The sequence below is a fragment of the Vulpes vulpes genome, chromosome 2, assembly GCF_048418805.1.
Source record: "Vulpes vulpes isolate BD-2025 chromosome 2, VulVul3, whole genome shotgun sequence".
Lineage (NCBI taxonomy): Eukaryota > Metazoa > Chordata > Mammalia > Carnivora > Canidae > Vulpes > Vulpes vulpes.
Window position 1 is genome coordinate 77,055,224 of NC_132781.1, and position 21,312 is coordinate 77,076,535.

The following is a 21,312-nucleotide window of genomic DNA, read 5'->3' on the forward strand; positions in this document are numbered from 1 at the left end:
TCAGGCTCTGGGGTCCCTGGGTGGCTCAGTGGTTGAGCCTCTGCCTTTGGCTTAGGCCATGATCCCGGGGTCCTGGGATTGAGTCCCACGTCGGGCTCCCTGCATGGAGCCTGCTTTTCCCTCTGCCTGTGTCTCTGCCTCTCTCTGTGTCTCTCATGAATAAATAAATAAAATATTTTTAAAAATATTTTTGATATTTATTTTTCAGGTTCCTGTGTACTCTACTATCTACTCTACTAGTAGAGTATCTACTCTACTAGTAGAGTTCCTGTGTACTCTACTATCTCTCATGGAACTCAGAAACAAGATGGCCAGTTACTGGATTGATGCATTAATTCTGGAATAAAGGGCTATTAGTAAAGCTGGAAAGCAGTAAGTAGAGTTCATTCAACTTTCAAAAATATCTGTTGAGTACTTCCTATGTCCAAGAACAGAGATAAGAAATATCCTGATGGGATGTGCAAAAGATCTAAGAGATAGAATTTGTAGGGCTGTGGTGGATGAAGGAACACTGCTGGTGGAATCTGAGTCATATGGGCACCATCCTAAGACCAGCCATTCAGGGGCGGAGGTGGCCTGGCCTCAGGGATTCAGTAAATTGGGTGAGGTTAGGGTGAATGAAACCACCTCAGGGACTCCTGCAAAGCCAGCTTACCATTCTCTTTCTCCTGTCACTCTATGAGGCATGGAGATGAGCTATCAAAGGAAAAATCTCTAGAAGGCAGAGCCAAGTTTCCTCCCACCTCAGTCATCATCCAGAAGAAAAGGAGCCGGAGTTCCAGGAGGAAATCTTATATTAGAACTTGTTTATCAACAGCACCACCTGGCACAATTTTACCCACTGGTTTCTCTTGAAAGTAGGAAAGGGAGCTAAGTAAATAGTAACTTGTCATTTCAGACACCTGGATGGGAGGGAGGACCGGGGAAATCAGCCAGCTAAAGGCCCGGAGGTCATTGAGAATCCAAGAACTGGAGTCTGGCTAGCATCTGAGTTGTAGAAGCTGTATTCACTAGCTCATGGTTCCACCGGAACCCCTTCAAGGGCGAGTGGGCAGGAAGCAGGAGCACAGAAGCCAAGATGAGAGCATACTCTGACTGACAAACATCACGGGTCTTCCTGCCTACTGCCCGGGATCACCACAAGTGACCTTAGTGGCTTAAAAAACCACCTCTGGGTTTTGACAGGTGCCGGGAAATAGCGGTCTGATGACCAATGGTGGGAACACAAAGTCCAGTCCTGCTTAAGAACTGGATTTCGGAAAAGGGATGGCTAGTTTTATAGGCAGTGACCAACACTGGCTAACATTTCCTTCTGGAAATGTGCAAATCAAGAGTTAAGGAAAGCCAGCCAGATCAGCAAAATATCATATTCCTCCTATTACACCATGTATTTTGACTTTCTCACTCAAGTTTTACTAGGACAATGGGACACACAATAAAATGAATTTCAGTGGAGAAAATAAACTTCATTAGTTACCAAACATGTTGCTTTTGGAAAATCTGTGTTTATATAATCTTTTTTTCTAAAAATTTAATGATCTTAGGTCAGTTTGTTTGCTCAAACCTGGACATATGAAATGGTATTTTAATTCTTTAGTGCAAGATAAACTTAGGGAAAACTTCCTAAAACTTTAAACTCATTCACATAAAAATATTGTAAAATTAATTTATGCCTTATCATTTGTTTTGGAGGCTCTGGAGATTGGAACTCACATCTGATGCCCATATTCGACTTAGCCTGGCCTTTGGAATCCACTCTTGCAAGCTTTCTCTTTGTGCATTCTTCTTACCAGGGGTTAAACACTCCTCTGAGAGTCAAAATTAAGTCCAAAGCAAATCACACCATAAAGCCTTTTACTAGGGGCTGAGAACAGAATCCTTAATCGAAAATTGCAACAGGGGGGATAGTTACTAGTTAAGTGAGCATTGAGTTGGATCTTTTTGTTAGAGTCAGAAAAAAAAAATGAGGGCCTAGCACTGTTTGATGACCAAGTTTCATTGTGTTGTCAGTAGTAAGCAAATAGTCTTAAGCATTTTTAAGCGGAAGCTCAATTAAAAAGACAAACCTTGGAACAGGCTTTGTGGAAGGCCAAGAGATTTAGTCTCTGCCAGTCCAGGAAGGAAGGGATTCCAAAGATAAAGGGCATCCATCGAAAACATTTTGTTTCCAACTCCTGGGAGCTCCACATCAGGAAATGAACGGGGGTATGCTGCTTCATAGAGAGAGACAAGGAGAGACAGACAGACAGAGAGACAGAGAGAGACTGTCTCTAAGACAGCCCTTAACACAAACCCCTGGAATTCAAGTATTTTGGTTTCCAACACCTCCAGAGAACATTTATGTCCACCAAATGCTAACTACGTTGAAGAGCTGAGAAACTAATAATTCTGTTGCACTTCGTTTTATCGCCTTCTCCCTCTACTCCTTACTTAAAATTAAACTTCGTTTCATTCTCTGGTCCAGACTCGGTCATAGATGAGTGTTCCTGGTGTGTAGGCAAGACAATTTAATCGCCAGGGTAATGCAAATTCTTAGGTTAAGAACCAACCAACGAGGAAGTTGTCTGTCCCTTGGCACACCAGTCCTAGTTGGGCAGGTCTGATGATGTATGGGGTCCAAAGAGTGCCTGGTGGTGAGCATGACCAAAGCCTGACTGTTGGGTGAGGACCTTGATCCCGGTGTCGGAGAGGGAGGCAGACTTCCTTGTGTGTCTGGACTCGCCTTGGGAGCAGCTGCGCAGTGCACTCAGGAGGTGAATGTTGGAATACTTGAATGAAACTGTTTATGATCCACATAACCAACCAGCAGTGGTAGCAGTGGAAAGCCAGAAACAGGGAATCATGTCCGAGATGAAGTACACACAGCAGGAATAGAGCTAGAAGTTTCTCCAATACAGCCTACCTCATAGGGGTGCTCTGGCGTCCACTGCCAGGCCTGATTCCCCTCATGTACCTATTAACAGTGCAGCTATAACAAGTTGCTTAGCCTCTTTCCTCTTGATTCTTATTAACTGTAAAATGGAAAGAAGTACTAGAACCTTCCTTGTAGGGTCCCTGAGGGATGATCTGAGATAATGTGTGCAATTGGGTACAACTCACTCCCAGGGGGAAGGCCCTCTGCAGACAGCCAGAGCTTCACCACGCAACTTCACATGATACACCCTCCAGGCCACATCATCACACCTGCTCGGAATGGGATGGTGCCACTTTCTAGTTGTGTGACCTCAGACAAGTCGTTTGACCTTCCTGGGCCCAGGTTGGTTCTCAGGTAAAAGCTTATTATTGGATCGTGGTGAGGATTAAATGAGTTAATGTGTGTGAAGTGCTTGGAACGGTGCCCGGCACGCAGTGAGGAGCATGTGCGTGCCTTGACCCGATTGAGAGCTTGGGAAGTCAGGGAATAAGGGTGAGAGACAGTGCCTGTGTGCCTGGTGCCGGGGCAGCGGTGGGGAGAATGCTAAAACGTCTCTTTGAAGAGCATCTTTCACGATGCATAATAATCCCCTTCTCAGTGTGGGAGAAGAATAAAATATAGGCCCAGGGCAATATTAATTAATATTACTTATAGCCAACGTCTTCATCATGATTAAACAATTAATTTCTCTAACACCATTGCAAAGAATCGGGGATCCGCTCTGCGGAATTACTGGACCTTTGAATATGATGGTGGCATTTCTGTAATGTTTCATCTGCTTTGATCCTTAAAACGTTTCCCTTTTTATTTGGTTTTAATGGAGCTCCTGCTGCTGATCAGGAAGCATTTTATGTGAGGTTTGCCTTAGACAAAATTGAGTCACCGAAGCGTGCCTTTTGAAATACAAAGTTATTATTAAAAAAAAAAAAATTACGAAGAAATGATTGGCCTGTACCAAAGGTAGAAGGGCAGTAAGGGCTTTTCCTTTCTTTGACTTTATCGCCATAGTGAGTCAGGGAAACAGAAGCCAGAAGGAACCAGAAGGAGCCAGAAGGAGCCAGAAGGAGCCAGAAGGAGCCAGAGGGAACGTTATAGGATTCCTCCCTTATCTGTAGGTAGCGTAAGCCTTCCATTCCAGGTTTCTACTATCGGGTTTGGACCTTTCATTTTATAACGTTCTAGAAGCATCCCCAGCTTCAGTGTTCCCACTGCAGGTGTGGTCAAGCAGGTCTGTCTCTGGGCTTCTTTCCAGGCAGCCCTTGCCAAGCCCCGGCATGGGCTGCAGGAGGCCTCGGAAGCCTCGCCTGGGCTCTGCAGAGCTGTGTGCTGTGACCCACGAGCCATGCCTTTCACAGGTGGAGGCCATGGTGTCAGGGGTGTGATTTGCACATTTTATTCGGGCATCCTCATTGCAATCCCTCTGTTTGACTAAGGGGCAGGATTGCCGAGTTTCCAGCTGTGAGGTTTTGGGGTATATTCCTCAAACTTCCTAAGTCTCAATCCTCATCTTTAAAACGGAGGAGATAATAGTAGCAGCAATAATAATTAATGCATGCCAAGTCTGTTTCTAGGAGCTTTGCATATATTAATTTCACTTAATCCTCACGGCAACCTGTGAGGTAAGGCTCTCCTTACCCTTTTCTGCAAATGCAGCTGAGGCTCTGAATAATGGTCCCAGCCACGAAGAGGGATCTTCTCCTCTTTCAGGGATGTGGCCTCTTCCATACGTACACAAAAAGCATGCAGTACCTGTCACCCTCTTGCTTTTACTTCTGCATTATCAGAGCTCCTAGAAAGCACAGGAGTATGCCAAGGGAACAAACAGGAAATGGGTTAGTGGATTCTGCTACGGTCTTCAGCCATCCTATTCTGTTTGATTCTCATGCCACTTGGAAAGAGGATATTAACACTCAGATGAAGTCCACAGACAAATCTCTTCAAGCCATATTTCCTGTCTCCATAACCCCAGACTGTTTGCGGAGTCAGGCTATAGAACCTGGCAACTGTGTGACACAGGCAAGGACCCTGGTTTTTACTGGGGACCTTTATATTTTATCGGAACATAGCACAGCCAGCATGAGGACTCTTTCACCACCCTAGACATTTGGTTTCTCAAGCTCAGTGGTTCTCAGAGAGCAGGCCCTGGATGTCAGCCCCAGCAGCACTTGGGAGCTTGTTAAATAAGCAAATTCGCCCACCCTACCCCAGGCCTCCTGAATCAGAGGAAACCCTGAGGAGGGGGCCTAAGAACCTATGTGGTAAGAAGTCCTCCAGCTGATGTACACTCAAGTTTGACGAGGAAAAGTTGAAGGAAGTAGAGGTAACCAACTAAAGAAATAGGTGATGTCTGCCGTGAAAGGCTTGAAAGGTGTGAATGTAGAAGATAGTTTGTTCAGCGCCGCTTTAAGGGGTTTTCGATCAACTGAAGAAAGAATGTTTTAGGGGATCCCAGGGTAGCTCAGCAGTTAAGTGCCTGCCTTCGGCCCAGGGCGTGATTCTGGAGTCCCGGGATCAAGTCCCACGTCCGGCTCCCTGCATGGAGCCTGCTTCTCCCTCTGCCTGTGTCTCTCATATGTTCTCCCTCTCTCTCTGTGTCTCTCATGAATAAATAAAATCTTTAAAAAAATGTTTTATGGAAGAGCCATTCTAAGTTGAATGTTTACAGGGACATTTCAAGTCACTAGAGAGAATCAAGCAGAGGGGCCTGAGGCCCATCCAGGGCCACAGAGAAGGGCAGAGAAATTCTTATATTAGGCAGATAAAGTTGTAGGGTTTAGGAGCCCCCTAAATACAAATTTTCCCTTCTGAGTTTGGAATCAACTTTTACTGAGAAATAAGAAAGAGGGGTCAGGTAAAGGGAGATCAAGTTTCATTATTAGTAAATTTAATTCTCTACTGGCATAGAAAATGGGTGTATTCCAGATTTCTTTTTTGAAATTTAATAAATCACCCCTAATGAGTGACTTAGAATAATACTAACCACTAATTTGCTCATGATGTGGGAACTGGCTGGACTCCACCCAGTGACTTTCAGGAGGGTACCTCATGTGGTCGGAGTCAGGTGGTGGCAGGGAGCAGGAGCATTCATTCGCAGGTCTAGCACCTAGGCTGGAACAGCATCTCTCCCCTGTTCCCATACACTCTCACCACATGGTCACCTCCGGGTACCTGGACTTCTTTCATGGTGGCTGAAGCGTCCCAACGTGAGTGTCCTAAGAGAAACCAACAAGAGCCACATGGCTTTTTTAATTCGAAATTACACTGCTCCCCTTCTACAACTTTCTACTTATTAAGGCAATCACGAAATCCCAGCTAGTTCAACAGATGGGGATATACACTCCACCTCTTGATGGGAAGAATGTTGAAGAACTTGCAGACATGCTTTAAAACTATCCTATTAAAAAAAATAATAAAATAAAAAAATAAATAAAACCACCCCATTGTGCCATCACCTAGTTTCTCTACATCTTCTCCCCTGAACTGAAAGAACTCAGCTGCCAGCCACAAGAGCAGGGGCAAAGTCTGGCACAAGAAGCTTGCTAAATGCCTCTCTGTGGGCAGGCCCAGCTACACGAGACACAGGATGCTCAGTTCCATTTTCAAATTCACCAATCAGGTAAATTGCTCCTGTTGGGAGAGGGGGTTCAGACAGGCCAGGAATGTTACACTGCAAGAAGTCCCCACGTGGAAACATGAGGCCAGGGAATGGGGGTTACCTCCCTCTAGGCAGTTGGACTGGAGAGAACGCCTTTCATTTTTAAAATTTTGAGAAGTTGTGAAGTTTGGTACCTAAATATCATTTGTGTACTCGGTTGCAGAGTAACTTACAACTTTGGCATCTTTGCTTGTTTTCCTTTCCCTCAAACTGCCTTTAAAAACATTTTAAAGCTCTGTTGAGATTTAATCCGCATATCAGACATTTCACCCATTTAAAGAACATAGTAGAATGGTTTTTAGTATATGCACTGATAGGAGCAACCCGCAGCACAGTTAATTTTAGAGCGTTCTGTCACCTTTAAAGAAATCCTATACACTTCAGCAATGACCTCCCTGTCCTTCCATCCCCTCTAGCCCTAAGCAACTGCTAATCTACTTTCTGTCCTTTTAGACTTGGTCGTTTCATCCAGATGAAATCACGTAATATGTGGTCTGTTGTGTCAAGCTTCTTTCACCTGGCATAAAGTTTTTGGGGTTCATCTTTATTGTAGCATGTGTCAGTGCTCCATTCCTTCTTATGAATATGTGAATAATATTCCATTGTGTAGATGGCAAAACACATTTTGTTTATTTATTTATTCGTTGGACGTTTGGGGTGTTTTCGCCTTTTGACTACAAATATTTGTGTACAAATTTATAGGGACATAGGTTTTCATTTCTCTTATGTGTATGCCTACAAGTGGAATTGCTGGGTCTTGGGCAGCCTGGGTGGCTCAGCGGTTTAGCGCCGCCTTCGGCCTAGGGTGTGATCCTGGAGACCCAGGATCGAGTCCCACGTCAGGCTCCCTGCATGGAGCCTGCTTCTCCCTCTGCCTGTGTTTCTGTTTCTCTCTGTCTCTGTGTCTCTCATGAATAAATAAATAAAATCTTTAAAAAAAAAAAAAGGAATTGCTGGATATTGTGTTAAATCTATGTTTAACCATTTGGGGAAGTTTACAACTGTTTCCCAAAGTGGCTGCACCATTTTACATTCCCACTAGCAGTGTATGAGGGTTCTGGTTTCTCCACATTTTCATCAACACTCGTTCTTATCTGACTTTAATTCTAGCAATCCTAATGGTGTGAAGTCGTATCTCATTGCAGGCTTGATTTGCATTTCCCTGATGACTAATGATGCCAAGCATCTGCATATGTTTTTGGCTATTTGTATATCCATCTTATTTGGAGAAATATTTATTCAGTTCATTTTCCTTTTTTTTTTTCATTTTCCCATTTTTAATTTGGGTTATCTGTCTTGTTCCTATTGAGTTGTGTGAGCTCTTTATATATAGATACATGTCCCTCATCAGGTATTTGATTTCCAAATTTTTTTTTCCCATTCTGTGGGTTGTCTTTTCATTTTCTTGATAATATTCTTTGAAGCACAAAATTTTAAAATTTTGATGAGGTCTAATTTATCTGTGTTTTTTCTTTTATTGCTTGTGTTTTCAGTGTCATATCTAAGAACCCATTGCCAAATCTGAGGTCATGAAGACTTACCCTAATATTTTCTTCTAAAAGTTTTAGTCTATTATTTGAGGCTTTGTTGCATTTTAATTTTATGCCTCATGTGAGGTAAGGATCCAACTTCATTTTTTTTGCATGTAGATATTCAGCTTTTCCTTTAAAAAAATTATTCTTTTCCCATTAGATGGTTTTGGGACCATTGTCCAAAATGAGTTGACTGTGACAATGGTTCATTTTTGGACTTGTAGTTCCCTTCCATGGTCTATATGTACATCTTTGTGCTAGTACTACTACTACAATTTGTATTGATTACCACGACTTAGCGGTAGGTTTTGAAATTGGGAAATTTGAGTCTTCTGTCTTTGTTCTTTTTCAAAATTGTTTGGCTATTCTTGATCCCTTGCAATTCCATGTGAATTTTAGAATCAGCTTATTGATTTCCAAAAAGAAGTCAGCTAGAGTTCTGATGGGGATTATGTTAGATCTGTAGATCAGTTTGTGGAGCATTGACATCTTAACAATGTTAAATTTTCCAATTCATGAATATTGGATGCTTTTCCATTTATTTAGATCTTTTTTTTCTTTCAATAATACTTTGTAGTTTTCAGAGTGTTAATTTTGCAATAGTTTTGTCAAATTTATTCTTAATTATTTTATTTTTTTGGATGCTGTTGTTAGTTATATTGTTTTCTTAATCTCATTTCTGGATTGTTAGTTAAAAGCATATAAAAATATAATTTAATTTTGTATATTCATCTTGCATTCTGCAAGCTTATTGAATTCATTTATTAGTTCTGATCGTTTTATTGAATTATTTAAGATTTCCTTTACACAGGATCATGCCATCATTTATTTTTCTTACTTAATTGCCCAGGCTAGAACCTCCAGGACACACTGAATAGAGGTGGTGAGGGTGGACACCCTTGTCTTTTCCTAATCATAGAGGAAAAATGTCCAGTCCTAACCTTAGGGGAAAGCATCTTTCATCATTAAGTATCATGTTAGCTGTGGATTTTTTGTAGATGCCCTTTGCCAGGTTGAGGAAGCTCCTTGCTATTCCTAGATGTGTGTGTGTGTGTGTGTGTGTGTGTTTATATAATGAACAAGTGTTGGATTTTGTCAAATTTTGTGTTTATTAAAAGAATCATGTGGATTTTGTTTTTTATTCTATCAATAATGAGGTAGATAGGCAGGAAGTAGAAGGAATGAATTCCTTCTTTCTCTGCCTTTTTCTCTACTCCAAAGGGTTGAATGATGCCCACCCACATTGGGGAGAGCCATCTCTTTACTGAGTCCATCAATTTAAATGCTAATCTCATCCTGAAACATCCTCACATACACACACAGAAATAATGTTTATCTGGGCACCCTGTGGCACAGTCAATTTGACACATTAAAAAAACCATAACAGAAGAGTTCTCTCCTTTTTTATTTTGTGAAGGTTTATAAAGAATTGGTACTCGATATTCTTTAATGTTTGGAGAATTCAGCAGTGAAGCCATCTGGGCCTGGGATTTCCTTTGTGGGTAGTTTTTGATTATTAATTGAATCTCTTTACTTGTTATCAGTCTATTCAGATTGTCTATTTCTTCTTAGGTCAGCTTCAGGACTTTGTGTCTTTCTAGGAATTTGTCCATATCATCTGAGTTATCTAATTACTGGTATACAATTGCTCATAGTATTCCTTTATAATCCTTTTTATTTTATAAGGTTGGTAGTAACATTCCCTCTTTCATTTATGATTCTAGTTATTTGAGTCTTCTTTCTTCTCTCTTGGTAAATCTAAGCTAAAAGCTTGCCAATTTTGTTGATCTTTTCAATCAGCTTTTGGTTTCAATTGATTGTCTCTATTTTTCTCTTCTCTATTTTATTGATTTTTATCATTTCCTTCCCCAAAGGGGATATTGATTATTACTATCTCTCCAAAGGGACATTAGTAATTCACATTTATAGTGAAAACACAAGAAAATAATTTTTATCATAATATTATCTATTCTCTACTCCTGTTTCTCTTCCTTTATTGTCCATTTTGTTATGACATTACAATCACCCAAGCTGCAAACTGGAGCTTTTATTCATTCTTTTTTGTTCTTATGCCTCACACTAACTGTGGTTATTGAATCCTGTAAGGCCTACTTCAGAAATATCTCTCAATCATTTGCTCCTCTCTGCTTCCACTCTTTTCCATTAAAATTCCCCACAGTTTTCTGGCTAACCTGATAGTGTATAACTCAGGCCCACCTCTGACATTTGCAGGACCTCAAACAAGAATTAAAATGGGTTTTTCAACCCATTCCCCAAACCCCTCCTTTTCTACCCCAATGCTCTATCCTACTATGAAGGGCCTCACGGACATACCTGTAAACAGCCCAGCTTCCATGTTTAAGCTCTTTCTCACATTCCTAACAACTACCTTTAAGGCCTAGAGAATGGATCTATGGAAGCCTGCACAACTTCCAAATCCTAAAAGCAGGCTTGGGATACTTTGAGCAGAGAATTTCAGTTCCTGAACACCCAGACTGTGATATAGAAGTAGGAGTGAGTACAGGCTCTGGGTGGACACATCCCATTGGATGTGAACTGTGAACTTCTTGCCTTGAAAAGATTGGTGCGTCTAAAAGAGGGCTAGAGCTGTGCTCATAAAGTGTAGTGTTCCAGTGGAGGGCCTTTGTGTCTCAGTGTGAGGGCAGTTTGACACAGCTCCCATGAATAAAATTCTCAAGTCCCATCCTGTAACCCACTGAAGTTTGTCTAAACTCAACTTAGTACACGAGGCCTAGCACAACCTGATTTCAGCCTATTTTCATATCTCTTTTCATTTGTCCATGAACTTGTCACCTCTTGTTATAGTTTTACCTAAACCACCGGGCAGAATTAATTGCTTTCTCATGCTTTGATGATCCTCCACCTTACTCTTGAATGTACTTCCATTAAAGCATGTATAACATTGCATTGTTATTACTTGCTTGCATGACTGCCTTTCCTATCAGCTAGTAAGCTCCTTAAAGTATGTTTTGGTCTTTCATCCACTTAGTAGCCAATCTTTATTCAGGGAATAGCGCCTCCATCTTTTTTTTTTTTTTTTTTTTTTAAGATTTATTTATTCATGATACACTTAGAGTAAGAGAGAGAGAGAGGCAGAGACTCAGGCAGAGGGAGAAGCAGGCTCCATGCCGGGAGCCCTACGTGGGACTCGATCCCGGGACTCCAGGACTGCGCCCTAGGCCAAAGGCAGGCGCCAAACCACTGAGCCATTCAGGGATCCCCAGTGCCTCCATCTTTTTGAGAAAGTATTCCTCTCTCTCCCCTGGCATATCCTTCTACTCTAATACGAGATACAAATGGTAGGTGACGTCCAAAGTCATCAAACTGTACACATTAAATACATGCAGTTCTTTGTATATCAATTATACCTTAGTAAAGCTGATGTTTAAAAAAAAAAAATGAAGCTGGCCCTGCCCCTGTGGCCACAGTGACTGGCAGCATGTGACCCATGCTGGACCAGTGAAGTTCTTTCCCAGGATTTTAAAGTCTACAACTGTGTGGAGGAGACTTCTCTTGGCCAGTGAATTCGGGAAGGTGGAACCTTGAGTTCTTGGAGTTCTGATTGTTTTTGTATCAACTTCATAGGAAGAGTTGCCAAAACGGAAAATGAGCTGAGATAATAGATGGGAAGAGAACATCTTGAAAGTGCTCAAGGCTCTGATTCCTGTTGTTTCAGCCATTTCTGAGTTTGAATATGTGAGTCAATGAATTATCTTTTTTGTCTTTGCAACCCAAAGAGTCCCATAAGGCTTTCCTCCAGGGTGGAATCCACGGTTTGCTCACTGATGTATCATAAAAGTCTGGCATAGATCTTGGCTCAGAGTAGGCACTCAAGACCTTTATTTATTGTTTTAAGGTGAAATATAAAGTAGCTGAACTGATCAATCTAAAGTGAAAAGAAAGCATCCAGTGTTACTTCTTGGGAGAATAAGAACTTGATGGTTTGTATGACTAAGTGTGGGGAAAACAGTGAAAAAGTAAAACAATTGCAGAAAAAGAATAAATCTGCTGCCAACTTGGCAAACTGAACTATAGGAAGCCAAAAATATTTATTTCCCTTTGCTCTTCCCCAATAATTTTTTTTTTAAAGATTCTATTCATTTATACATGAGAAACGAGAGAAAGGCAGAGACACAGGCAGAGGGAGAAGCAGGCTCCATGCAGGGAGCCCGATGTGGGACTTGATCCCAGGACCCTGAGATCATGACCTGAGCTGAAGTCCAATGCTCAACCCCTGTGCCACCCAGGTGCCCCTTCCCCAATAGTTTTTAAACTAAAACTTTTTTTTTATAAAATATAACACTTCCTTTTATAAAATAATGTCATTGTGCTTTTGCTTATTAGAGATGGAAACTAGGGAGTGTAACTTTCCTCTCCTGAGCCTTGTTGTATCTCACCATCGCAGTCAGGCTTTAGAAAGTGAGGGAAAGGGGGAATGTAAGAATGGGGACCTGGGAGGGCCTTTACCACAAGTGGAATTACTCATCCCCAGATAAGAATAGGATCTTCATTGTACCTCCCCTCAGGCATTCAGTAAGAGGAAGGCTGGCTATAATAGTAGCAGAAAAATGCAACCGTATCTTCACCAAACAGGTCTGGCTGGTTTAGGACCATGTGTTTTGCCAACTCAAATGGTTGTACCAACAATAAGGTCATGAACAGTCCAAACCAAGTGCCATTTATTCCTGGAGCTGGATGGAAGCTCAGAGTTCATCTGTTTTCAACCACCATCTGCTGTCTGGTCACCTCCATACTGCCTTTGAATTAATTGCTGGTTCCTTCTTGATCCCACTCATGAAAAGAGACCCAGGTCTCCAGACAGCCCATTCTGTATATGGACTGTTAGAAAATTCTCTGGTACAGTGGGCTGAAAGCAATTTTATGACTCTTCCTGCCATGGATTCAGGTGCTCTTGCTTAAGTTTTTGGAAAAGAAATCTAGTCCTTTTATAATCCTTTAGATACTTGAGGCAGTTACCACATATATGTCTATGCAAAATATTCCAAAATCATTCAGCAGTCCCTCATGGGACATTACGGCTTTAATCCTCATTAAGGCAGACACTGAGTCATGTAGCAATTAGATGCAAAGGGCATGAAGTCAGATAAAGCCAAGTCATAATCCTTGCTCCGTGATACACCTCAAGTCTGCTGTGTGACTTGTGTATGTTACTTAACCTTTATTGACTTCAGGTCTATCATTTGTAAAAGAAAGATATGATCTCTCTGAACTTCAGTTATTTCATCTATAAAATGAAGCCAGTAATAGCTACAAGCTATGCAATGAATTGTCTTGAAGATTATGTGAGGTAATCCATATAAAATGACTAACACAATGCCTGGAACACACAAAGTACCTTATTGTTGTTGTTGCTATTTTTTTTTTTTTACATCACTGTATTTTAATACTATAGATATTAGTCAACTCAGGCTGCAAACAACAAACATAACACAAACTGAGAGGCTTAAACAACAGAAATCTTTTTTCTCACAGTTCTAGAGACCAGAAGTCCAGGATCAAGATGCCAGCAAGGTAGGTTTAATTTGGGGGCTGCTTCCCTTAGCTTGTAGGTAGACACCATCTATCTTGCTGTATGTTCAATGATCACTTATTTGTGCACATATGGAAAAATAGAGAAAGAGAAGAAAAGAGAGTGAGTTATCAAGTTTCTCTTCTTAGAAGGACACTAATCCTATCAGATTAGGACCATATGCTTATGACTTCACTTAACCTTAATTATCTCCTAAAGGCCTCATTTCCACATACAGTCACATTGTGGGATTAGAATTTCAATAAATAGATTTGAAGAGGACACAATTCAGTCCCTAGAATATACTATTGTGTAATACTTCCAAAATTTAAAAGAAAAGTGTACATCCCAGCAAAGGGGTCAGGCATCTATAAAGGCTCTCAGGCAAAACACTGACTATAATTCAATATGGCTGAGGTAGAGAATAGAGGGGAAAGATAAAATTTGTATAGCAGGTGTACGACTATAATGGGACCAGTAGTTCACATTAAAGAGTTTGCATTTTTCTCCTAAGAGCAACAGGAGTCATGGAAGGGTCGTAAGTGGAAACATGACCTAATAGAACTTGAGCTTTGTTAGGATCATTCTGTCTGCTGTGCAGAAAATAGATAGAAGGGGATTTAATCCTGTTTGAAATCTAAATCCACATATGAAAGATTTGTCCTCAGCGTGGTAGGCAGAGAAAAGAAGTATTAAGAATCTGGGCACAAATCCTAAGGATGGAATTTGAACTCAAACCTTAATGGCTATTATTCAGCCTTTCTAATAACTAGTAGCACCCCACCCCCTGCCTTTCACCCCCCTCCCACAGCTTTTCTCCAATCTCCAATTTTCTCTGATAGTTGTGGAAGAGTGAATTTTGGGTGCTGTTACTAATTAGCATAGTGTAAGATAAGCAGCAATTTGGTTGGAACATTTTAATAATAGTTATTTTCTCTTTTGCCTGTATTTAAAAGTTCTAATCTAATGAATAAATTATCTTCAGAGATCTAAGTTATTTCTAGTTGTGTTGTTCCATCTGATATGTTAATTTCGTCAACAGATTTATTTTAATAATGGAAGAAGAAACTAAAAAACAAAAAGAGAAAAGCCTTCCACCTTGAAGTCTAAACCAACTTGTATGTTAATACCCCAAGGAAGTATGGCAAAGTAAAGAGGTCTTGGCAGAGAAGGGTTTGCATGATGAACTTCACAGACCATTTTTCATATCCAAAGATGGGGCATTCCTGACTCAGAGTTACCTGAACTTCTTTTGAACAATTGTTTAAAACTACTTGGATGAGGTTATGTTATCTTTGAATGAACAGCCAGGGGGTGTAACAGAAGTAGAGGTGGCCCAGAAACTCCAAGACTGAGTCCGAGTTTTGGCTTTGCACTAACTTCCCATATGATGCAGAACAAGCCAATGGTTTTTCTGGATCTCAATTATTCTTAGAAACAAGAGAGGAGGAATAAATCATTTCTAAAGACTTTACAAGCATGTGCCTATTATGTCAGGTTCTTCTGAAGGAATGTGGGAGTGAACAAAACAGATAAGATCCTGATCCCATTTGAGCATTCATTTTTATGACAGCATAATTTGTAAAGCAGACATATTAATTAATAAACAATAGGAGATCCCATTCAGATGGGATAAGTATTTAAGAAAATGAAATAGGGTAATGATATATAGGGAGATGTATGTTGTTGGGATCAACTATTTCTACGGGACGGGTATGAAGAAAACTTCTCTGATGAGGTTGCTTCTTTTCAGAGTCCTGAATGATGAGAAAGAGTTATTCCCCCCAAGGTCTCAGGTAAGAGCATTTTAAGCAATAAGAGTAGCTAGAGCAAGGTCCCAAATAGTGGACTATTCTAGGATAAGTGTGATCAGTGTGGCTGGAGCATAGTGAATGGCAAGGAAAGTGAAATGCAATGAAGTCTGAATAGTGGCCAGTGGCCAGGTTCTGTAAGGTATGGCTGGCTGTAGGAGGGGTTTAGGTTTTATTCTAGTAGTCATGAGCAATTTGACCCATTGAACAGTTTTAGTCAAGTGAGTATGTGATGCATTTTTGCCTTGTTTTGTTTTTAGAGATGACTCAAGGTGCTGAGTGGAGGTGGGCTGTATTAATGGGTAAGAATGAAGCAAAGGCACTAGATACGCTGCAGCAATCCAGCTGAGAGATGATGGTAGTGGTGGAGGTCATGGGACAAAGAGAGTTGGGACATGTCACAGAGTTTAAGCCAAGAGTACTTGCTAAGGAGTGGATGTTTATGATTTTTTTTATCTATTTGTCTAGAAGATTCCATTCTTCCATGCTCCCATCTGAGTTCCCCTCTCTCCCATCCTACATGTAGGAGGCGGTTGATTAGGGTGAGAAAAGTGGTTCACGGGTATGAGATCAACTTGAGTGGCTGCAGAGAAATCACAGACTGACCTTGCCTCTGCTACCATGATGCTTCATCTCACTGAAGCAAAGGATTGTCCGATGGGAGAAATATCTCTAATGGTTAAATAAGTAGAGAGTACCTCGTGGCATTGAGACAAACCTGAACCTTCTGACAAAGCAGACTCCTTTCTGCTTTCTTTCTCTCTCAAATTTGTTCCCAAGAACTTGCTACATTCAGACTGGCTGTAGTAGAGACAGCTGTTTCAAACAGAATTAAATCCAATTTCCATGGCATTTTGCACACATGCAGATCTTGGCATTCAAATGATTCACGAGTGCAATTAATAAATGGCAGCATTATTTTGGAATACTTAGTGCATTATGTTTTTAGGAAATGTAGCCTACCTAACTTTTGACTACTTTTACTCAGTCAGTCTTCATTTTTATATAGTCATGTCACTGTAGTGTTGGGCTACATATCTCTACAACATAACTATATTCCTTATCAAGCTGAATAGTAAGATATAATTCTCTCCTCACCATGACTCAAATAATGGGATGTGTCCATTTTTGAAGAACTAACATATGAGGCCCAAGATCTTTAAAATGCCATGTTCTTTTTAAACCTACTAAGAATGAAAATAATAATAAATAAATAAATAAATAAATAAATAAATAAATAAATAAACCTACTAAGAATGTTATTAGTATCATTGGATCTGGCTTTATCAACAATTTTCCTACACAAGTGGACTCTACCCAGGATGTCTGGGAAACCTAGAGATTGAATCCAGTCATTCAGCAGATATTTGAGCCTCTTCCTCCATACAACGTACTGTGCTGGACACTGGGGGAACCACAAAGCATAAAAACATAATGATATCTCTGTCCTCCATTCAACTAACTGTCCGCTTGGGAAGGTTGTGCAGAAAAGATTAAATAATAGTGCAAGAACTAAAAAATATGCAAAATAGAAGACATCCCACAACCATAGGATAAGATCTGGTGACAAATAATGGTTTATAACTGTGCTTCTCAAGCTTTTACTGCATACAAATCTCTTAGGCGTCTTGTTGAAGTGCGCATTCTTTTTTCTTTTTTTCTTTTTTTTTTTTTTAAAGATTTCATTTATTTATTTATGAGACAGAGAGAGAGAGAGAGAGAAAGAGAGAGAGAGAGAGAGAGGCAGAGACACAGGCAGAGAGAGAAGCAGGCTCCATGCAGGGAGCCCGACGTGGGACTTGTTCGCAGGTCTCCAGGATTAGGCCCTGGGCTGAAGGCGGATGCTCAACCGCTGAGCCACGCAGGAGTCCCATCTTTTTTTTTTTTTAAATGCATATTCTGATTCAGTAATCTGGGCGGGGGGTTGGGAATGAGTTCTTTGCTGATGCCAACACTGATGGCTTATGACCAAATTTTGGGCAGCCAGAGATTAGGTCTGAGATCCCAAAACTGTATGATGAGGCACCCCAGGGTACCACAGTAAATTTACAGGGGCACTATGGGATATTTTTTTATAAAAAAACAAAACAAAACAGTAATGCTCATCATCTGCCATGTGAGCTACTATTAGTTCATAGTTTTGACATTAGGTCATGCTACATTGCTTTAATCTTACATCTTTGCAAAGCTGGATTCTTGGCAGTTATTGTGATAAATATGCAAGTACTGTACAAAAAACTATGTGGAATAGGCAAGGAGGGTGGTGGTGTCTAATCTGATTTCTAAATTTGAGAAGTTGTGCAGTGCCCTATAGGCACATACATCCATTAGTAAGTAATTATAATTATATTAGAATAAAATTGTAAATAGCTGTTTTCTTTTAATTCACAGGCACTATTTCATCCAAACAGCTGCTAAGTTGCCAGAATGTGATTTATTGAGTTGTTTGGACATAACGACTAAATGATGAAGACTATTAGGTATGTCTTTTGGTCAATGGACACCATGAAGAAAAAAGGGAGACACTTAAGAGCCTATGAACAGAGGAAGTTGGAGATTTCTGGGTTAGATAGTAGGTACTATGAATTCAGAGAGGTTTGGAGTGGCCAGGAAAGAACACATGGGGGTTGTATGACCTGAGTCAGATCTGTGAGAAAAACAATATGAAAAACAATACTCCAATACTCCTCAGATTTTAAGAAATGCATGAACACATGCTTAGATTTACATATTGATTCTTTACCTACACTTCCCTCGTTCTTTGGTGTCTCTTTGAATGCATAGAGATTTCTGCTCAAGGCTCCCTTTGTGTAGGGCAGTACCACTAGCCGACAACCCCAAATCAGATTTACTTCCAATATCTCATGACATGTGTTCTAATCTAGAGAGTTGTTTAGGGTACTGGGCTATGTGTTTAGTACCAGTGTAGTCCTTCCTTGGTGAATAATGCCAATACTACATGGCATTCTTCTCAATGTCTGCAAACCACAATATACTTCTGTGATTCAAATTTTTCAAAGAACCAGAATTTTCATTTTCATTGTCTTGGCATCATTGGTTGTTGTTAAGTAGACTTATTTTTATTGTCCTCTTTAATTGGTTTTATGTTAAGAACAAGCTGGGATTTTTTTCCCTCCACAGAATAAATCTATTTCTAAAAAGTATTTGAACATGAACAAATTTTAGTTGTTACTAAAATTTGTGGTTGATTTCATTTTACTCCTGGACCCAAATGTTGAGTTCAGAGCAATAGGCAGTGTGGAGCTGATACAAAACAGGGGTGAGGTAGAGCAGTAAGTGTTATTTAGTATGGACTGAACGGAGGGACAACCAGAGAAGCTGGTGGCAAAGCTCTACTGTGAGGTGACAGTGGCAGCAGAAAGGAAAGAGATGGCTTTGAAGGACTTTAGTGTCTGGTTGTATATGAAGTAAGGAAGAAGGAAGAAGCAGAGATCATGCCAAGTGTCCCAGAGGTCTGGGCGACTGGGAGACTGATAGAGAAATATTGGAAAGTCGAAATTGAAGAATATATTTTGGAGGGAAGAGGTGAGTTTGGCTTCTGATGCTAGGCTTCAGGTGATGGTGGAAATATGCCATTTCAGTAAGGCTGGAGATAGGAACACAGGGAGCAGAGATTCAGTCAGGGAAGAGGTGGGAACAGAAACATCCTCTGAGGAAGGATGGACAAGGCCAGTCAAGGTTGAATCCTAGGAAGCATCTAAGCTGATAGGACAGCAGGATAAAATAGAGCCAATAAATTAAGCAAAGAAGGAAGAGTCCAAATGCTTGAAAGAGAGATGTATAAGGCTATGGAAAGAAGAATGAAGAGTTTCATCCACCAAGTGCCTCACAGATGTGAAATGCGATCTTAGGTGTTTCCCAAATGTTGTAACACATGGAATGTCCACCATAAGTTCTGAGATGGATATTACCATCTTCACTTTACAGGCGAGGGAATTGATGGGCAGAGACACAATGCAATTTGGCCAAGGTCATTCAGTTCATAAGTAGAAGGATTTGAATCCAAGTTCTTGGTATGAATCCAAAGTGCTTGCTCCTCCCCTAAACCTTTCAAAAATGGAAATGAAGATGTGACTTGTTGGAGCAAAGGATTGTAATCTTTTGGTCCTTACAGGGTTCCCTGGATAAGCTTCAGGAAGTTTATTAATCTTTAAAGTTATGTGGAAATTTTTGTTGTAAAAAATTACCAAAAAAATTTATTTTGTTTTGATGAAGTAGTCTATAACTTCCACCAGATTGCCAAAGAGATTTTGAATTATCTTCCAAATTTAAGAACAGCTGTCTAGACAGCTGTTTTACAGAGTAGTGAATTGTAGCGAGTTGTGGACTAAACAGGTAGTGAGGAAGACAAAAATAGTATGTGACATATTCAAGAAATGTGGCTTTGAAAGGAAAAAAATTCCATAGTAGTTTAAAGAGGCAGAAGAGGCAAGCAAAACATTTTTAAAAAAATTATTGGGGGGGCTACAAGCTTGTTTGGCAACAGAGGAAAAGGATCCAGTGAAGAGATAGTATTGAGTTGAGGTGGGAGGGGGCAGGTGCTAACAAGGAGGAAGTTCACCAGAGACACGGGGGAGGCTGGCATTTTGTCCTAGGGATGTTGGCGGGCTTCACGCCTCCACTAATCATTGCTGTCATTCCATTAGCTGGTTTGATGATATTCTAGGAACATTTTCTTTCTGAAACACAATCTGGAAAAAAGAGGTGTGGGAGAAAGAAAGAGAAGGAGGAAGGGAAATATATAAGAAGGAAGGAAGGAAGGAAGGAAGGAAGGAAGGAAGGAAGGAAGGAAGGAAGGAAGGGAGGGAAGAAGGAAGGAAGAAGAAAAGAAAGGAAACCTAGAATGTTTCTGTAACAGAGAAGTGAGGAGAAGGAAGGGAGGGAAAATTGGGGTTGGAAATGAAATATTCCTAAGCCTGTCTTTATTCCTAGGAGTCAAGGCCAATTCTGTGACAATGTCAACCTCACGCATCAAGAGGAGATGGAGGCTCCCAAAGACAAAAGCCATACTAAGCCTTCAGTGATGCTCTAAATGAAAAGCCCACTCTGTCTTCCAAGGACAGTAATTTTTGAACCTAGAAGGAGGGGGAAGGGATCCAGCTAGGCTGTTTTTATTACAAAATTCTTCATCTCTTTTTATCTCCTGGGTTTCAGATGCATTTAATTATCCTCCCTAAATGCCATATTCTGCTCTTAATGAAAATCCTTTTTTAAAAACTTCTTGATGCAAATGCAAATTAAATTTGATGTTTTGTTTCCATGAAGGAAAATATAGAGTACCATGGACTGGGAGCATTGTGTTTTGGAGCTTGTTTTTAAACAAAAATAGGATTTTATTATCATTATCAGTAGCTGCTCATGGGATCTAAAAAATTAAATTTGGCTCATATTTGTAACATCTGGGGATTATTAAAGAATTCACTAAGGAATCCATAGCCACAGAAGATTCTGATTTAAAAAATTATGCACACACACAATTTTCATTAGCTCTATCATATGCTAGGCGTTGTGGTGTCTTTAAGGCAAAGGCACTCAGAATCACATAAGCAAACAAAGAAGAGCAAATTCATAATTACAATAACATTTATTGAGCACTTACTATACGCCAAGCACTGTTTTAAATGCTTTGTAAGTATCAACCATTTAATCCATACGATAAACCTATTATTACAAGTGCTATTCCTGCCCTCATTGTACAAATGAAGAATCTGGGAGATAGAAGAGTGAAAAACTTGGCCAAGGTTACACAACTAGTGAGTGATGGCTCCAGGCAGCCCACACTGTCAGCCATACATGCAGTTAGTTTTGGAAACAGATGCCCAGGACAG

The 21,312-nt window shown here is 40.4% G+C and overlaps 1 long non-coding RNA gene across 2 annotated transcripts; it reads left to right on the forward strand.

The window, feature by feature from the left end:
* The first annotated feature begins 211 nt into the window (after positions 1–211).
* Positions 212–20,776, forward strand: LOC140597890 (uncharacterized). Of its 2 annotated transcripts, XR_011999887.1 has the most exons (6): positions 212–372; positions 11,708–11,818; positions 13,616–13,654; positions 15,406–15,448; positions 17,855–17,943; positions 20,417–20,776. It is a non-coding gene; the product is annotated as an uncharacterized lncRNA (long non-coding RNA). The 2 variants fall into 2 exon arrangements; XR_011999888.1 differs by lacking the exon at positions 11,708–11,818.
* The last annotated feature ends 536 nt before the right edge of the window (positions 20,777–21,312 follow it).